At 37.5% G+C, this 20297-nt stretch overlaps 1 protein-coding gene across 7 annotated transcripts in view; it reads right to left on the bottom strand.

The window, feature by feature from the left end:
• PDE10A (phosphodiesterase 10A) overlaps nt 1-20297 on the bottom strand; it is a 369917-nt gene that overhangs the window by 84879 nt on the left and 264741 nt on the right. The window lies entirely within an intron of this gene.

Raw genomic sequence — 20297 nt, 5'->3', positions numbered from 1 at the left:
AGAGATGCATTTTATTTATTTTACCCTGGAGATTGAAAACTGAGAAAATGTTCAAGTTAATCTAGATAATACTGAAGAAGAAAAAGTGAGAGAATAAAATTTCCAAATTAAGTCTTTTTGCTTTTAGGATATTTCAGCTGATTTGTTTGTAATCATAATCAAGCTCTCAGTGACTGTGTGTTGAGTGTTTCAGAATAACAATGTGCTGATAATTCAGGACTTTGGAGCCTTTGAAAAATTACATATTACGCTAACACGATAAACAGGTTGAAACCAAGAGATTGAACCATTTCCTACTTATCCGTACCAACCGCAATGAGTGAAACATTTAGCTTTCAAGGAGGAGAATGTTGGCAAAAAAATAATTATAACTTCAGTGAGTGTAAAGGAACAGAACATGTAACTACAAAATTACAGATAGCTCTCTATGAAGGATAATGATAGTACCAACTGAATTTCTAAACTAGACGGTTTTACTGTAAAAAGATTTATAATTATGGATAATTATAATGCACAGGAATTATACAAGAAAAAAATTACAAATAACAACAAAATTTATCTTTTTGGATGCTTTACAACAACAACAAAATCCAAGACATGCTGTGGAGTTCAGGATTCTTATACTGGCAATTCAGCAAATGCAAAATATTACCTCTCCAGAGTGGCAGGTACAGTATCAAAGATACTAGGCCAGATTTAGAAAGCTTTTCAGGCAGTGATACATGCACTAGGATTGCCATGAATCTCTAAACAAGTCCTGAACAACCCATTCCGTGAAGCGAAAGGAAATTAAATACCCCGACTATGGGTAGGCATGATGGTTTACCACAGCTCAAGTGAGAATGATCATTCACAAAGTTGAGGGGACTCCACCACTTGTGACCCTACAGAATCATCTTAAGGCCCTGTACTATGTAATGAATCTCTGATTTAATACATGAAATAATTAATGAAGGCTGTAATACAGGACAGTGAGCTTGCTAAAAAGTAAATGTGATACATACCAGTTGTTCCTGGCTGAAAACAGAATGTTCCAAATGAACTGTTTGTATACCTCCGACTGGTCTTGTGTAAGCCTTGAGGACACACAGGGACAGCCAACACCAGGCATTTCAGCACCAGAACACATTGCAAAGTCACAGCACCTAACAGTCCTCATACATCAAGAATTATTACTATTAAGTACCTTGGCACATCAGCGTTCAGATTACTCAGTCCTTTTATCCCCAGTGGCTCTCTAAGAGATTCTGCAAAAAATCAACAGGCAGAAGCTAGACCTCAGTGGACCCACTTCTCATTTCTTAATATACCTACCAGTAGGTCCTCACTCTCCATTACTCCAACAAATCTACTGCACACCAACTCTAAGTACAGAAACTTTGACACAGACTTCAGGTAAAGGACTGGCTGTACTATCACGCACAACTGCTTGTCCCATTGTAAGGGTCTAGCTGACCGAAACATTCGATCATGAGCAAGGGAGGTAAATGACAGCACCTCTGCCTATGAGAAAGACTTGGTGAAAGAAAGCATCCCATTTTTAGAGGCTGCAAGGCAAATATGTCTCAGACACGCACCCACACAGAGAACAAGATTACAGTTTCAGAAGGAATTCTCTGATCACAGCACACATGACAGATATATCAAGGAACAAGGAAAAAAAAAAAATGTAGAAACGTCCAAAAGAAAACTGCAAATGCAGATGCACAAGCTTAGAGTGAATGAAGAGCTGGATGTGTTCATGCAAGACAAAACTACCTTGAGATACTTTTTTATTTAACTAACAAAATCCAATGCAGTTAGTAAATTAATTGAAATACTAATAAGGACTCGGGGAAATATATAAAGAAATCAGCTGGGAAGCTAATAAACTATATCTAACACAGCAGTAAAGAGAGAGTGGAAGTACCACTTCTGTCAGCAGAATAAAGGGAACCAGAGCCAACTGTACCTCTTCAGCATGGCTGAAGTTGCCACCTGCTGGGATAAGGAGCTGTGTCTATATCCCAAATTGTCAATCTAAGAGAACTACTAATGATCACACACTGAGAGCAGGCAATCAACTGAGAAATCTATTCCTGCAAGTATGAAAAGGGTAATTTATAATCTAAGTCCCTTCTCCCCATGCCTTCAAAATAGTTTTGAAGCAGTCAAGATGGAGGAATCTCATATTTTGTCAGTTACAGCATCATTCTTCCCATCTTCCTTCCAACAGGCCTGCCACACAGTTCTGTCAACACCAACAAAAGTTTCTTACATAAGACAGCATCACACAACTACCTGGAAGAGGAATTTGGAAAACATCTACATGATGCAACTGCTTCTTGGACACTTTCTTTATATTCTGCATCTACGTAGTTAAGGAAGAGAGCTGTGTTAATTAATCCGTTCAGGTGTTACACTCATGTAGGCATACATATAAGGCCATCTGATTTTCACAAGCAATAAATGGCCAGCAGCACTAATTAATTCAGGGGTTACCAGGGGCTTGACCATTTCTAAACACCAGGCCAATTGTTTTGACACGTGATTGCAGGAGTGAGATTAAGTTACAAAAAAGTACACCAAAGAGAACAGCCTCAGAACTACATAATAAACTGGTGATTCAAAAGACAAACATTAACATAATTAAATAAGGCAAGACTGAAAGTGGAAAGAAAAGCCAAAAAAAAAGAGCTTCAGAACAGAATTTCAAAAGGAGGAGATGCAAGGAGAGACAGACAGATTGTAGAATGATCAAAAAACTTGGACAAAGACTTCATATTGGAACTAGATGATCTGTAAGGTCCCTTCCAACCTTAACCATTCTGTGATTCTATGCTACTAAATTTGATGTACTTTACTGACCTGTCTACAATTAATTTACTTCTGCCATGGTAGAAAACAAGTTCCACTGAAAAGAAAAAAATAATACTGTTTATTACCTATCAAAAAACCAAGCTGCATCTAAAGAAAATCATACATGTAATTCACAAAGCAAGATTAGTGCAAAACCATATCCTTTTGTTTGCAAGGTTGTTCAGTACCACTGTTAAAGAAAAAAATGGAAACTTAAATAGTAAGCTTTAAAAATACAGCTGTCAAGAAAAAAGGCAGTTGCTTCAACGTGCTTTGCCATTTTCCATCAAGTGAACAGATGGCATTATTAAAATTCTAGTAGAATGAAGTATTTATAAGTCATTAGACAACACTAACTATACAAAAAAAGACAGTAATACTGCAAATAAAGCTGCAAGATTCAAAATAGCATAAAAGTACAAATAATAGTTATAAACCCACATTTATGAGTTAGTATATAAAGACAATCAATGCCAAATGAAACAAAAGCACACAAAAAATGCATGAAAAACTCCATAAAACAGCACTTTATTTTCCAGGGTCACTTCCAAGTTACTCCATGCATTCTGAGCCTGAATTCTATACAAAGGGTTTCAGTCTATAAGACAGCTGAGATGGAAAAAGACTGTTCATTTCACTACATTTCCTTTTCTTTAAACATATATGTAAAATTCATTCTATGATATACAATAAACAACTAAATTACTGTAGAAATATACCCTACAGAAATTTCAGTCTTATTCTCTGTGGTGATATTCCCAGAAAATAAACAAAAGGTCAGCCAAATGCATCTAAGCACATGTGTCCATGCTTTTAAATGCTGTACCAGACTGGCTTATTCGATACCTGAGATGCTTTATCTGCTGTTCTCTTCATTGTCTGGAATTATTAGCATACACAGAATTCACCCAGGAATCGTATGATTTGTAATTGTTTGTCTTAGTTTCTATTGCCATTCTTCCAGCCACAGCAACGTCTTGACACAGTAAAGTGGTGTCTGTTAGTATTCTAATTTACTTGAAAAAGATGCAAATTCCTGTCACCTTCAAAATGTGACAAAATGGATTCACTATAAAAAGAGATAGCTAACACACTGAAAATTCAGCTTTCACTCCAAACTAATACATACCAGTTCCCATATGTGCTGATTTATTCAGATGTGCACCACTCCTCTCTGCAATTTTTATTAGCACAATCTATGTTAAGGTTTAACTCCTTTAAGCACCCTGTCCACTCTCAGCATATTTTATCCAGTCTAACACATCATTCTTGGAAAGGCCTCACTTTGATACCTACATGGAAAATGATTCAGAGGGAGATGCACATTGTTTTCAAATGTACATTTTTTTTCCAGCATTTAAAGAATTGTATGGCACTTGCTTTTTTCTCTTTATGTACCCATTACCCAAAACTTACCCACTGTTTGCCAGTGTGTGCCTATTAATCAACTACAACTGATGCAATCTCAGATTAGAATACTTGAAACTGCCTCGTTCTGAAGAGTCAAACCTACCTAGAGAAGAATTGCAAGGACAGCCCCAGAAAACCAACCAGCAGAAACCAAGTCAAGAGGGAGCTGCCACCTCTGCACTCTCCCCCTTGGGGCAGTTTTCAGCGGCAGTAACTCAGTGAACTGTAGATAAAATTTACAATGACATAAGCACATGACCAGTGTAAGGGAAAGGCTGGATATCCACACCCAGGGATGGAAGCTGAGTACAGGCTTAGATCAACCAGAGAGTTATTTCCTGGGAACCAAGAGTTTCTGGCTTGAGTAAATACTGCCTGAGCACACAGGACTCATTAGCATCTCAGTTTCTTAATGACTGGGATATTCAAGACTAGCTGGTGCCTACTAAAAGAGCCTGAGTTTCTGAAGACTCTTAAGGAAGCACTGGAAGTTGTATTTGCTGAGATGGTTGTTAAATATTTAATTATTTTTTTCCTGAGCATAACAACTTCCATCAAATGTAGTATTTTCATATTTAATAAAAAAATGCTCTTATGGCTACCTTCAGGCAAGAGACAGACACACACACATCCTCTTTAGTGAAATGTAGCAGTTGCAGAGATGTCTAGATTTAATGGGTTCTTCCATTTAAAGCGTATGATGACCTACATCAACATTTGTTTCTATTTATTAGTTTCCTCTTTCCTTTTCCTGGAAAGAATAAGAAATTTAAATATGCTTGCGATATCTGTACAGCAAGCAGAGAAAAGCTTAGGTAAAAATTCACGCTACTATCTTCAAATCTTGAAACACTGCTTTAACATTTAACACAAACACAGTTAAGTCATACCACTGAGCAGCTTCTATTGGTCCATTCTCCATTTAAATTATTTGGGATTTACTCTTTAGATTACAAAATTCTAGAAACGTTCAAGAGAGGAAGAAGATTAAGACTTAGAATTATTGTTAGCTTCCTGGTTTTGACTGAGTCAAATCTCCAGAAGAAAACAACCATGTGGAGAAACTCACTTTGACAGCACACTGGCAGATTCTCTAACTTCATTATATAAAGATGCCTGTAATTCCAATTACTGATTTATGCTGTAGTATTACCTTTACTTCTTTGTTTTTCCACTACAGTCCCAGGTACAGTGAAGGAATCCAAAACTACTCCCTAACTTTCTTTTGTTTGCTTGCATACTGTAGTATGGCAATGAAATTGGATCAGATATGCCTACAACATCAGTGACAGGGTAAAAAACTGCCCACTTCCAAGAAAAATCCCATCTAGAGACTACAGTATTTACAAAGATGTTTTAGGAATTAAATAAGTCTATCAGTTCCAGCTTTGGGTCGGGAGAAGCATGACCTACATGGATAGAGAAAATTTATTCTTGTGTGTATCTAATACAAAAGATTGCCATAAAATAAAAAGCCATGGCTGAATGCCATAAAAAGGTGGATGCAGCCTATGGTGCAGTAAAATCAGAAGATAACACCTGGCTTTCCATTGGAAAGACTTGGCAGTCAGCCATGTAGTGCAGACTGGGTTCTGGGCCCAGAGACACATTCACATTGGAAACATATTGGTATATTATTTGGAGTCTAAAGAATAACCTTTCAATTTAATCTATCAAGTGGTCAAAGGTAGTCATAACCCTATTGTACATAATTTGATCAAAGGAAAACACAGCACAACAAATAGCCAAAAAGAATTATTTTAACTACAGAACCCTGTGTTCTTCTATAAAACATCATTTGTAGTTATCAAAACAAGCAAAAAATCTTGATTAAATGCTTCAGTTCTATTTTAAAATATTAGTCACTAGACTTATTTTCATTCCATATAGCACTTAGCAATAATGTCCTTTATTTTGACGTACAAAAGGATTTCCCATAACCTTAAAACAAGTATAAAACTGCAGCATTCTTTTAGAAACTCTAGGCTGTCTAACGTAACTGCTAATATTAATATAAATAGTACTTATGACTTGAATTACAACTTGCTATATTCTGGGAATTATGTTTTCCTTAAGACCAAAGAAATCCAGGCTCTCTAGCATCCTACCTGATCAATCTAATAGCTGGAAATGAAAATCAGCAAGGAAATGAAAACGAACAATAAATACTCCATATTTGTTGGGATTTATTAGCTGTTAATCAGCCGAAAGTGATGGGTGTCTCAGCCTGCCATCAGCAACACATTATACAAGTAATTCTTCCTTTTAGTCGTCCAAGTGTATCTGCTCCCCTTGGTTTCGTCCATTTCTTATCTGTTCTATGCTACCCCAAAGGGCTGCAGTTTCAGCACGTAACAGGATCCTTAAAGAAACTACTAGTTAAAACTGCTTCATATTCCTGCCTTTACCAGGAATGTAGCCAAGGATGTTTACAAAAAGCTTGAGTGGGATAAGCAGGTAATCTATTTCTTAAGCTTCTCTACTGAGAGAGCAGCTCCATTTGTCACATATTATGCCACAATGTCTTTGAAATACTAATCTTCAGAGCAGTAATTTTTCTAGAAAATACTAAAACCAGTAGTGGAAAATTTATAAGATTCTGAATTTGTACAAGGACTCACTAAGATAAGGATTTACAAAAAAGCTACAAGAGTTCTTCAGACATGAGTTCAGTATGAGAGGCAGGAGTAAATGCTTAAGTACTGACAATTTCTTTAACATAACTATACTTCACATACAATATCTTTCTGGCCAAAGTCACAGAGGCTTCATCTTTAGAAATGTTTTAGGAGCAAAACAACAAGACCTTTGTATGATCAACTCGAAGAAAAACATTGTTCAGCATGTATTCTCCTGTGGACATAAGAAATTGGTCATTTCAACTTGCTATGAAGAATTCCACATATCTCTTCTCTGGAAAAAAATACATTTTGTTTTTGCATAAACCTGGGCTTTCCTAGTAGAATTCATGAAATTAACTGGACCTATGTGTGGGTTTTTTTCCTGTCTATATGTATGTGAAACTCAAGATATACTTTCTGCAACCACTAAAAGGAGAAATTCTGAAGATTAAAGATGACAGATGAAAAACAGTTAACTAAATATGCCCTCTCTTGTAAATAATCAGAGGTATTTTCAAAGGATCAGACTGAAATGATAATAGGATTACTGGAAGGTCGGAAGAGAAAGTTGATACTGTTCTCTAGATTCCTCATCTGTTTGTTTCCTTGAGGAAACACAAGTTACCAAGCCAGTTTTCACTAGTTTCACAGGTCTGCATTCCGGACATGTTCATTTTCAAAAACCAAAGTGATATCTGACACAAAAGTCCTGAAAGATGGACTAGTGAGAATGAAGAAACACCTGCCCTTCTTTTAATTTATTCTCTTTATGGAAATGTATGTCCCTGTCACTTACCACAGCAACATTTTGAGAAGTACAGATGAAGCCTCAAGCATATGAAAACACTAATGACAGGAGCCCTTGTTAAAGATTATTTTCTAAGAGGTAGGGTCAGAACTCGCCGAAGCTTTATTAAATAAAGCTTGGTGTCAGTCAGAAAGCCCCTGACTGCCTGGCCCCGGGACAAATCTCATCTAACTGCTGTAGAAAACAAGGCTTTACACGAGTGTCTGCATTTCTGAGCTCTTTAAGAAAATCCATCTTCAGAAAGAACACTGGAAGATAGCCATGTCTGAGTGATTTGGACTGATCAAGAGAGAAAGAACCTTGAAACCAAGGGAAATCATTCCATCACTGTGACATATAAAGAGGAATGGAAGAACTCAAAATGAAAACCTACTAAAAATCGTCTAAATCCCAACAATCTACACAAATATATTTATATACATATAAAAAAAAAAACACAACACAAGCCTAAGGAGGTAGACGAAATTAAGGAACACACTTTATCAAAAGTCAAATAAGGTACAAATACAAAGAAGCTGATGCTGACCTAAGTAGGTGTTGATTTAAATGCCTGAAGATGTTCTACATAGTGGCGCTCAAATGGCAAAAGGCAATCATTTCTTAATAGTCTGTAGCAGATAGAGCTCTTCAACTACAAAACTCTGGCATTTAGAAAACTTTCAGTGAAAATGTCAGATTATTTGAAACAAGACTTTACCCAATATATTAAGATGCATCACAAATGTATAGAAAAACAAGTATAACTCAAGTATTAAGATATTTATCCAAGATTTTATGCACATTTATACAGATAATTAGCTGACGGACAGCTACATAAATAACAAATGACAAGTTCAGAATGATGACATGTCATCCACATCTGTGAACAGGAACACCGTCACTGTCATAATGCAAAGAAAATATTCAAGTAATCTACACCATATGGAAAAAAAGCATAGGTTTGGTGAATTTCTTCCAAGTGTGTTTTAAAGCCTCTTATTTATGTTCCTATATTTAAGTGCCAAACTTGGCAACACTTAAATACACCTTTCTGTGAGGAAACATACATTTGTAGCATATATTACAAAATTCAAGTTCATCCACATAGACTTATTTGTGAAATACAAAATTGCTATCATGGGCCAGTGATCCATTCATCAGTATTAAGGTCTGAAAACACTCAGTAAATGATGCTGGACTGGATTGGGTCAGACAACAGTATTTCTGAGATTTTCTATGTTTTTGTGACTCAAATACTGCCCTGTGCCACCTACTGTGATGGAAAAGACAAACATTTTTAAGAGTCTAAATTGTTTTCAGACCTGCTCAAACCATGCTGATTCATAATTTGATAATTGTTATTAATCAGTGCAAACAAGGGGCTTTGATGGGGGAAAAAATGTGAAAAGACTTGTAATAATATCCTTTTCCTATGTTATATGCTGCCATTTTCACTGTACTTGGTGTATATAATTGGCTGCTACAACATTCCCCAAACATTCATACACATCAGAGATTTACTCTCACTGATGACTCACAAGAAGCAAAGCTTTTTCAGAAACACAAGCATGTTGGCAGAGGGGAAGATAAGAGTTCTTGTTCTATAAAAATGTGTTTGGCCAGAGAACAGTTGGAAAAGACATCTGGTAATAGTGCTTGCCTGTAAAAACACACTACCATTTGTAGAACTAAAATTTTGCTTAAGAAAAGTAAGAGGTAATACAGAAAACCAAGATTATTCCTAGAACACATTTATATGATATACCATTGAACATGCATGTGACGATAAGCCAGCAGGTGTCACAATGACACAGCTTCCTAGGTTATACAAAGCAAACAGAGCACATTCCAGTAATTGAAAATGAAGTAAGCTCCTAAATACCTAGAGAGTCTAAAAAGATGTCCTAAAGAGGCATCCACTGTATGGGTGATGATAACTGATTCAAAAAGATGGGTCACTGTGTAGTTACCAGCTTTAAAAGTTGTTTTGATAAACCTTCACAAGTGTTCCACAGTAAATGTAAAATTAGTGCCCAATAAGTCCCCAGAAATAAACTATTGCTATGCAAATACCTGATGCACTCCATGAAGACATTTCTGAGTGCTCACAGTGAACCCACTTGAACTGAATTAGTATAATCGTTAGAAGTCTGTTGTCACCTCCCCACCCCAGTCACCAAAACCTAATGCCACTGTTACACCCAATTATGATAAATCCTTCAAAAATTTGCACACTTCCATGCCTATTATTAATCCTCCCATGCCTATTATTGAATTGTGTCTTATTAATTTCCCAACCTTTGCACCCCATTGACACAATCTTTCCCCTTCCCTCCTATAATGAAATGAAACCATAGCACTTTGGGGTGAGGACCACAAACCCTGTAAAAGAGCTCCCTTCTGTTAGCTGAACAACTAGACAACATACAAAACATATGAGTTTTGCATTAAAAAAAAAAAAAGTTATTCTATTGCTCAGCAATTTCAGTTGGATAAGAATTAACCTCTTTCTGCAAGATAAAGAAGATTCGCAATAATTTCTTATGGGTATCTCTGTATAATACAGGTTGGAATAAAGAATACAATAATTTAGCTCAGTACTGCAGCTATGCAACATGAGTCTGAATAAGGTGCTATCTCCAAAGGGTTTGAAAGATACTTTAGTGTTGCACCTGAAAGACCTTTTGCAGCTTTTCTAAAAAGAGCCATAAACGATGTGTTAAATATAAAAACACAATTTCTTTTTCAGCATATTCAAATGAGATATTAAGACAACTTGACTCACAATTCTAGCAATGGATGGTATATAAATCCCAGAGAGGCAGCAGAACCATAATGATAGAGAAGAATATCACTACTCTGCCAAACTGAAAGTCCATCTACTCGAGTTCGTTGCCTATGACAATGGCTAGGAACAGCTTGTTATAACAAAAGATGAAGCAACTACACTGTATGAAAAGGAGATAGAGCACAGACTACAGATACATGGAGTATACTTACTCCAGTATGTCCTCAGAGCAATCAGATGCTTATGAATTCTCTCAGCTGGAGGCTACATCAGGATCATAGTATGTAACAGCTCTTGATGAAGTATTTCTTCCTTGGAATGTGTCTAATCACTTTTTGAACCCATTTACATTTTTAACATCTAAAATAGCTCATACTAATGAGCTCACAATTTAGGCATGGGTTGTGTGAAAAGGGACGTCCTGTTGTTTCAAATCTGTAGCCAATCCATTTTGCAGGGTGCCTTTCAATTCTGCTGTCATGAAATAGGCAAATCTCTCAACTGTCTTCATTGTGACAATTATAATTATAAAACTTCACAGCTCAGTTTTTTTGCAGAATGAAGAATCACCCTCAGTTTGCTAGCAGTATCAAAGAAGTTGTAACAGTGTAAAGATAACAAGCAAGACAGGCTTTATAAAGAGGTAATATTGCTATCAGGAGTGGAGGTCTTTTAGCGGCTGAATTGAACTGGATGCATTGGTCTGTGCAAAAAATTCAGACCTTGCTAACCACAGCAACAAGAACCCTATAAAAGAGCACGAGATCTACAGACATTAAATGACCATCCTCAAATGTCAGATATTTAGGTTAATAGATGCAAATGTCTGCATGGAATTTATATAGAACACAAACTCAACATTACTGTTGAGAAAAGATTATTCTTTAAACAACTAGTTCTTCTTTTAGCTTTTCAGTCCTGATGGTTAAAGAAGACAAGTCCTACAAATAAAATTTATACCTGTTATTTACTCAACACCAGTTGACACCAGTTTTATAACCTATTATGTTTTCCCACAAAACCTTAACCTAAGCTTTAAGAGTTCCACAGAAAAGAAAAAGATCCATCTCTCTCAGATCCAGAGAAGATTATAATCTCCTCCTGTTCCTCAATCGATAGTCACTCATTTAACTCAAATTTTCTAAATGATTAAAAAATAATTAAACATAGTTAAACTCAGTGTGCTGTTACCTGAATACATTCTCCAACCACAAAGTCAGGTTAAATGATTCCCCCAACCCTCACACAGTACTAATCAAACAGTTCATTGTCCGCCTGGCTGCCCTGAGAGAACTGGTACATTATCACATACTGGCTCAACAAAAAGATCTATGTTAAAAAAATATTTACTTTCTTGCTTGTTTTTTGAGCTTTCAGAAATATAGATTTTAGACTTCTACACATCTGGTCATCTTTGCTCATCTATGTATCCTGAGAAGGTGACATTAACTGTACAGAGCATCTGACCTTCACAATAATTGCAAATTTCTACAATGACTTAACAATGTTTCCTGTTTGATTGTACTTGGCTGTACTATCTATCTGCTGCTAAGCTCTAATGGCTGTTTTTTTCACTATATTCTCAGCATTGCTCCTTAAACTGCACTAGCTAATTCAGGCTAAGCTTAAAGTATCAGAGGAAATAGGGTTGGAGACTGGGCTAGTATCCAATTAACTGTTTGCACCCACAGCACCCACCCACCCACTTGCACCTTGCCAATTTGCACTTTCCAAAAACAACATTTGGGCTCAGATGAGATGACTAGCACTCTGACCAGGACCATTCCCGGAGGTAGTTTGGAAGCAACATCCTATTTGGGATGAAGGAAAACTAGTTTAGCCTTGTAAATGTGATTTGTGTCATGCAACTTGGCCTGAGAGGCAAAGATCAGTCAAAATTTATTTTTATCCAAATACTTTATTCTTCAATTACTCAGCTTTATGAGGTTCTTTTGAGCCTCTATGCATCTGGCTTTAATTTTCAGTACATCTGAAACTTTATCACGGGATCACAGGATCGTTTAGGTTGGAAAAGACCTTTAAGATCATCAAGTCCAACTGTTAACCCAGCACTGCCAAGTCCACCACTAAACCATGTCCCCAGGTTCCACATCCACGTATCTTTTAAATAAGTGACTCCACCACTTTCCTAGGAAGCCTTTTGGTGAAGAAATGTTTTCTAATATCCAATTTGAACTACCCCTCATGCAGCTTGAGGCCCTTTCCTCTTGTACTATTGCTTGTTACCTGGGAAAAGAGACCAACCCCCACCTCACTACAACCTCCTTTCAGGTAGCTGTAGATAGTGACAAGGTCCCCTGAGCCTTCTTTTCTCCAGGCTAAACAACCCCAGTTCCCTCAGTTGTACCTCACAAGACTTGCGATCAAGACCCTTCACCAGCTTTGTAGCTCTTCTTTGGACACACACCAGCACCTCAACGTCTTTCTTGCAGACGTGAAGACAGTATTCGAGGTGCGGCCTCATCAGTGCCGAATATAGGAGGACAGTCACACCTCCAGTCCTGCTGGACACACTATTTCTGATACAAGCCAGGATGCTCTTGGTCTTCTTGGATGCCTGGGCACACTGGCTTATCCTAGTATGCATCCATTTTTCCAGAGAGCCTATGAAAATAAAAATTCCTCTCAGACTGCTGATGACCTCTACAGGGAAATTTGTCTAGGCATTCCTATAGTTCACTTCCCAGATTTTAGCAATTTAGTAATCTACATGAGGACCTTTTCTCTAATACCTGTATCTTTGAATCTCACTGAAGAAAGAAAAGAAAAATGGAAGAAAAAAAGTAGTTTATTATCATCTAATTGAAAGTTAATTGCCAGGATTTAATTCATTATGCTTAGTATGAAGAAGTCATTTTTGGACAAAGCTGCATCTTCAAAGCACTTGACCTACCAGTGACCATTGAGATAAACACAGTGAGTATTTACCATGAAAAGCACACTGTTTGAATCACATGCACTAAATGTGATAGACAACAACTGGACAACTAGTCTACAACTCTATGTAATCAAAGATACTTTGAAGGATGAAGTAACTGAACATCATCATTAGCTAAATCATGATAGGATGACACTGAAAATTGGTAAGTCTTCATTATGCCCATACTACGAATATACTGATGTCTGCGCTTTTCTGTCTTTACAATCTAAATTTAAAGTCTTAAGACAACAAAGCAGTTTCAGAAGTTCACTTTCTGCTGAAAATCTTCACTAGTAGCAAATATGAGGTTAAGGTAAATACCATTATTTGCTTCCACCCACAGAAACATAAAATCATCCATTTATGGAGTATAGCTTTATCATTTATACCCAACTAGCCATTCTCACAGAAAAGGATATATTTTCAGTTATCCTTGGGACTTCCTTTACTTTCTCAGAGATAAAAGAGATGGCAGAATGTTTACACATGTATTAGATATGGACAAGGTATCGAGGAGTTTGCTAAACTGTCTTCACTACTCACATACAGATCATCCATGAATAAATATGTTAATCATCCTTTCTTTGTGCCGATGTTGTTTAATGGACTATTAAACTGCAAGACCACATATTGTGCTTTTACCAAAGATATAAATCTCATTTAATGGACAGAATAAGCAATGCTAACATATATACTTAGTTTACATTTTGTCTTTTGATCCTCATGGGTCAGTGATTAGAGGCCTCATCCAGACAACATTTCCCAAGTTAATACTTTTGTCCTTGGAGTAAAAAAGCTACTTTCCCATAAAAGTTAATGACTATTCCCGTGTTCATATTTATTGCTTTCTCAACTTCCAGCACATGGGAGTCCTCCTACTCCATTTCAATGCAGGTAAAACAAGTTAGCTTACATCACCATAAATAATCATTATTAAAAAGTGTTGCCTACATGGATCTACAGTCTCCACACGTGATGAGAATGAAGCTTGTTCATCAACTAGTGAAAGATTTGTTTTGGTTTTTTTTTTTATTTTATGGCTTCATTTTTACTCTAAAACCAAATGTTCTGTGCACAAGAGGGAAACTATCTGAGAGCAAAGAGCAGCAGGGCCAGACAACATTAAGGAGTACTGTCTTGCATAGGAGGGAAATGGTTTTGTATCGCACGCAATACTCATGAACCCATTATTGCAATACTCTCTTACACTGCCCACATTTTATAGATGACATTGATAATCTGGAAAGTTTCAAAATGCAAACTGATAAGGAACAACTTAAAAAATGAGAAACCTGTTTCTCAGTAAGAAAAGAAACTTCATGCCCTGATGTACTTTAAAGACTGGCAAATCAGAAAAACCACAGGCTGTTTACTTTCTTATGTAGCATATACAGGCAGAAGATGATCCAGTTTCCAGAGAGAAAAAAAAAACATAGACTCTTAATTCAAGCCTAACAAAGACACAGCAAACATCAATTTTAGTACACATTGAGAATAATTGCTCTAGATATAACTTGATTAGCATGATTAGTTCAAGAGGGACTTCAGACCAAGCAGTGACATCTACTTCCTAAGGCCAAACATCTCATCATTAATGCATCACCCTCTGCAAATCTCTGACCATCTAAAAAATTCTAAATATGCAGGAGAGCTCCAGAAAACCAGAAAAATCCCCTCTCACCTAAACCACTCAAAAAAAAAAAAATAGACAATAAACTCTCACTTCATCAAATTAGAAGAAAAAATCTAGACCCATATTTAGCTAATATACCAAGCTTATTTTTGTAGGGTTTTGGAGTCTGCTAGGGATGGACATTCAAATCACAAAGACTAAACCCAATAACTGCTTCAACAGCAAGATACATATTGGGGGAAAAAAAAACAAAACCAAACATCACTAGTAAAGACCATTGTATTATCTACCAAGAGGCCACTGCTCATTATTTCTGTGTATTAAAACAATTCCTGATCTATCTAATCTATATATCCTTTCGACTAACCTTTTTCATCTGCCCAAAGGAACAGCCTGACAACACAACAGAGAAAGACTTTTTCACTAACTCCTCCTCAATATTTTCACAGCCAAAATGAACATACTTAAGCCCATGGGACCTGATGAAATCCATCTGCGGGTCCTGAAGGAGCTGGCGAATGAAGTTGCGAAGCCACTGGCCATCATATTTGAAAAATCATGGCAGTCAGATGAAGTTCCCGACGACTGGAAAAAGGGAAATATAACCCCCATTTTCAGGAAGGGGAAAATGGATGACCTGGGGAATTACAGACCAGTCAGTCTCATCTCTATGCCTGGCAAAATCTTGGAGCAGATTCTCCTGGAAGGTGTGCTGAGGCACATGAAAAACAACAAAGTGCTTGGTGACAGCCAGCATGGCTTCACTAAGGGGAAATCCTGCCTGACCAATTTGGTGGCCTTCTATGATGGGACTATGGAACTGATGGAGAGGGGTAGAGCAGTTGATGTCATCTACTTGAACTTGTGCAAAGCGTTCCACACTGTCCCACACAACATCCTTGTCTCTAAATTGGAGCGACATCAATTTGATAGGTGGATCACCCGGTGGATAAAGAACTGGCCGGATGGCCACACGCAAAGAATTGTGGTCAATGGCTCAATGTCCAGCTGGAGACCAGTAACGAGTGGTGTCCCTCAGGGATCGGTGTTGGGACCAGTCTTGTTCAACATCTTTGTCGCTGACATGGACAGTGGGATTGAGTGCGCCCTCAGCAAGTTTGCTGATGACACCAAGCTGTGTGGTTCGGTTGATACGCTGGAGGGAAGGAATGCCATCCAGAGGGACCTCGACACACTTGTGAGGTGAGCTGATGCCAACCTCATGAAGTTTAACCATGCCCAGTGCAAGGTCCTACACCTGGGTCGGAGCAATCCCAGGCACAGCTACAGGTTGGGCAGAGAAGAGATTCAGAGCAGCCCTGTGGAGAAGGACTTGGGGATGTTGGTCGATGAGAAAATGAACATGAGCTGGCTTCAGTGGGTACTCGCAACCCAGAAAGCCAACCGTATCCTGGGCTGCATCAAAAGGAGCGTGACCAGCAGGTTAAAGGAGGCGATCTTGTCCCTTTACTCTTGTGAGACCTCACCTGGAGTATTGTATGCAGTTCTGGTGTCCTCAACATAAAAAGGACATGGAACTGTTGGAACAAGTCCAGAGGAGGGCCACGAGGATGATCAGGGTATTGGAGCACCTCCTGTATGAAGATAGGCTGAGAAAGTTGGGGCTGTTGAGTCTAGATAAGAGAAGGCTGTGTTGAGACCTCATAGCAGCCTTCCAGTATCTGAAGGGGGCCTACAAGGATGCTGGAGAGGGCCTCTTCGCTAGGGACTGTAGTGATAGGACAATGGGTAATGGGCTAAAACTTAAATAGGGGAAGTTTAGACTGGATATAAGGAAGAAGTTCTTTACTGTAAGGGTGGTAAGGCACTGGAATGGGTTGCGAGGGAAGCTGTGAAAGCTCCATCCCTCGCAGTGTTCAAGGTCAGACTGGACAGAGCCTTGGGTGGCATGGTTCAGTGTGAGGTGTCCCTGCCCATGGCAGGGAGGGTGGAACTAGATGATCTTAAGGTCCTTTCCAACCCTAACTATTTTATGAGTCTATGATTTTAACTCTCTCCTAAGCTGGCTCTTATTAACTCAAGGAAAACAATAATAACCCCACTGACCTGGACACACACAAAAGAAACAACCATACTTGGACAATCACTGACTTTCACGAAATAATGCAGCAATCAAATAACTTTTAAAAGCAATGACACAGCATTCTGCCCAGAAATCAGCTCCAAAATTATTCTGTACCTGTGATGGATGCATGCCATTTTCATCATCTTGACCAAAATGGCGTTCCCATGTAAAGCTCTAGCACAGTTCCAGAAAGTGCCATCACTTAACACATCTATCTCTGAAATATGGATACACTAACAAACTTCCTAGACACATAAAAAATGGCAAACTGTAAAATACCCAATACAGAAGTCTACAAATCAGTTTTTATCTCTGCAGAAAAAAGGACTGTATCAAATCAGGTCTACACAGCCTAGCCCCCAGATATTATTGTAACTGTCCTGAGAAAAACACTCCAACAAAGACAACTTTTATCAGTCTGGATATTAACCCAGGAAAGTAGCGCCTGTCATTATCTTAACAGTTACATTGGTTCAGACCAGCAAGACCACCTAGCTCATCAGTCTCCAACTGGCCATTAGCAGATGCTGAGGGAAGAGTAAGAACAGGACAAGCAATTAACCCACTTATACTAGTTCGAATGGGACTGGAGGATTCATCCTTTTTGTCTTATTTCAAGAAAAAAATATTCAAGGCAGGCATCAAAATATGTAAGTAGTGGGGTTTGGTAGTCAGAAGCATGAAGAGCTGCTGCAACAGTATCTATGGTGCACCTCATGCATTACCAAAATCATTCCCACATTCACTCTAGCTTTTTGCCAAGTATTTGCTGCCTACTTGGATATCACAAACATAAGCAAAGCAGGGCTGCATCAGAATTAAACAGCATGTCTGCAGCACCAATGAAATATTAAGACAGGCTAACTATAAATCAAGGAGTTAATTAACATGCTGCCATATTGGGTCCTCTCGCCTAGGTTGGGAAGATGTCAGAACTGCAGCAAGCTGTAGAGTATCACCTTCTGAGTATCTACAGTGCTACAGCTAATACACTACAGAACAGATATTTTAATAATCTCAGCTAAAGCACAAACAACATTCCTCTACACAGCATCATTTAAAGTCAGGAATGAATTACCTATTTCAAAAACTAAATAAAGGAATACTGTGGAAATATATACTTCAGTATTGCTTAACAATAAGTAGAGACATACTCCCTAAATAGAAACACACATCAACAACTCTCCAAAACTCACTACTTTCTCCCTTACAGGAACGTATCAAACTTTAAAGCACATTATGCCAATATCTCAATATCTAAAACTGCAGCACCACAAAAGAGCAATTTCCAGTTTATTTGGAACTCTTTTTTTTACACCTTCATGACGCAGCTTAGCACAATTTTTCTTTTAGTATTAACCTTGAAGGACTAGTAAACTAATTCTCTCTCTGTATATAGTTTCAAAGTCTGGGTATGACAAAGTTTTTTGCCACAGATCCTACTCCTCCGATCCATTAAGTCATCCCATGCACCAAATCTGACTGCCATCTTTGCCCACTTCTAGGGCATATAGTAGAAAGGAGACGGAAAAAAGGTGAAAGCTAAATGGCTGAGCTAAAGGACAGAATTGTGGCTTCATCTGAATTTTGAACCCACGCACGGTTATCACATTTGCTTCACAAGAAATAAAACACAAATGAGATAAGTGCATGATTTTCTCATGGTGTAAATAACTAAGAACTACATTTTATACAGCAGTCAGCCAGACTGCTTACATTAATTCCATAAGAGTAGCAATGAACGCACTCAGATTTGTTGTGTAGTGGTAAATAAAAAAGAAGTACTTTGAATGATCACACATGTCCTTTAACTGAAAAAAACAAATACACCCATTTAATCATTTGGATCATACTAGCAATAGCCTATCTATCAAATACATATTTAATGGACAGGAAATTGATGGATACAGGCACGTTTAACAGGAAAAACCAACAGTCCATAAAACAATATATGTAAAATTACTTCAAAAGTAATTTCATGTGTTTTCAGTTTCAACAAGTCATATATGGAAATATCAGAAAATGCTAAATATTTTGGTCATATTACGTAATATATTCTCTTCTTGCTTGAATGCACAGCAGGTTACAGCATGGTATTACATTATAAAGGCAGTAAATGGAAATACTAGTATTAGGATGGCAATATCTTGGACTTACAATAAGACTATTTTAAAGCCCAGGAAAAATTATGTCATGTCTTCTTGAGGACTACACATCCTGAATAAACATTACAGCAATATCACACTAACATTATATTAAGCAATTATTTTCTATTTTCTACACTTTTTCTTTTTTAAAACAGGTCAGTTATGAAATTTTGGGTTCCTGTAAATGCAGGAAGTCCACTGCACTTAACAGACTAACTTCTGACTTTGTATAATCAGCGCCATATTGCATACCAAATGTACTATTCTATATACAATTTTCCATTTTAAAACTTTAAAAAAATAGTATTTAAGAATTACTTAACAAGAGCATTTTTATGATAGCAAAGCACCTTAAGTCCCCACTATACATGGCTTTAAATGGTTTTTGCACATACTGCTGGAAGAAAATAATGGATAAGGCTGTTGTGATATGTCCAGATTCAGCACTAATTAAGCACATGATCATGTACTTTGATGAACATGAGGGCCATCCCCTTAGGGAAGTGATAACTTTGCTCCCACAGACCAAGAGAGGATACACACAGCTTTTCCCTTAGAAACTCTCTGCCAATAGTTTGTCCTGTCTTCCTATACAAAAACACCACTAAAAAATTAGGAAAGGCACCTGTGATATTCACTACTGGCAGTGCAAAAGATGTGTAGATCACTTATAATCAATGTGCTTAGCCTCTTGCTGTGGCTGTGAAGTTTCAAATAATATAACTAAGATCTTTAAATATTTTTCTGAGAAATTTGTTGGGAGATGAGGATCTACCCAGCAGAGCCCAAAACGTCCATAATCTTATGGCTCTTGCTACAGACATCTGTTCTTTTTGCTTGAATGATATGGAAAAGGACAAACAGAGGACATCATCCGAGTTTTGTGAGTATTCTTTCTAGGCATCTGGAAAAGAAAAGATCTCCTTCTGGAAGACTAACTCTGAAAGTCCATTAAAAAAAATCACCTTCTATCTAGAGGTACCTTTAACGAATATTTAAAGCAAGATCACACATCTTATTGGTCTAACTTACATCAGCATCTGAAG

Source organism: Pezoporus occidentalis, unplaced genomic scaffold, assembly GCF_034315485.1.
Source record: "Pezoporus occidentalis ecotype Australia unplaced genomic scaffold, CSIRO_AGI_Poc_V1 ctg7, whole genome shotgun sequence".
Taxonomy (NCBI): domain Eukaryota; kingdom Metazoa; phylum Chordata; class Aves; order Psittaciformes; family Psittacidae; genus Pezoporus; species Pezoporus occidentalis.
Note: the sequence above shows the minus strand (reverse complement) of the source record. Positions and strands in the feature narration are given on the sequence as shown.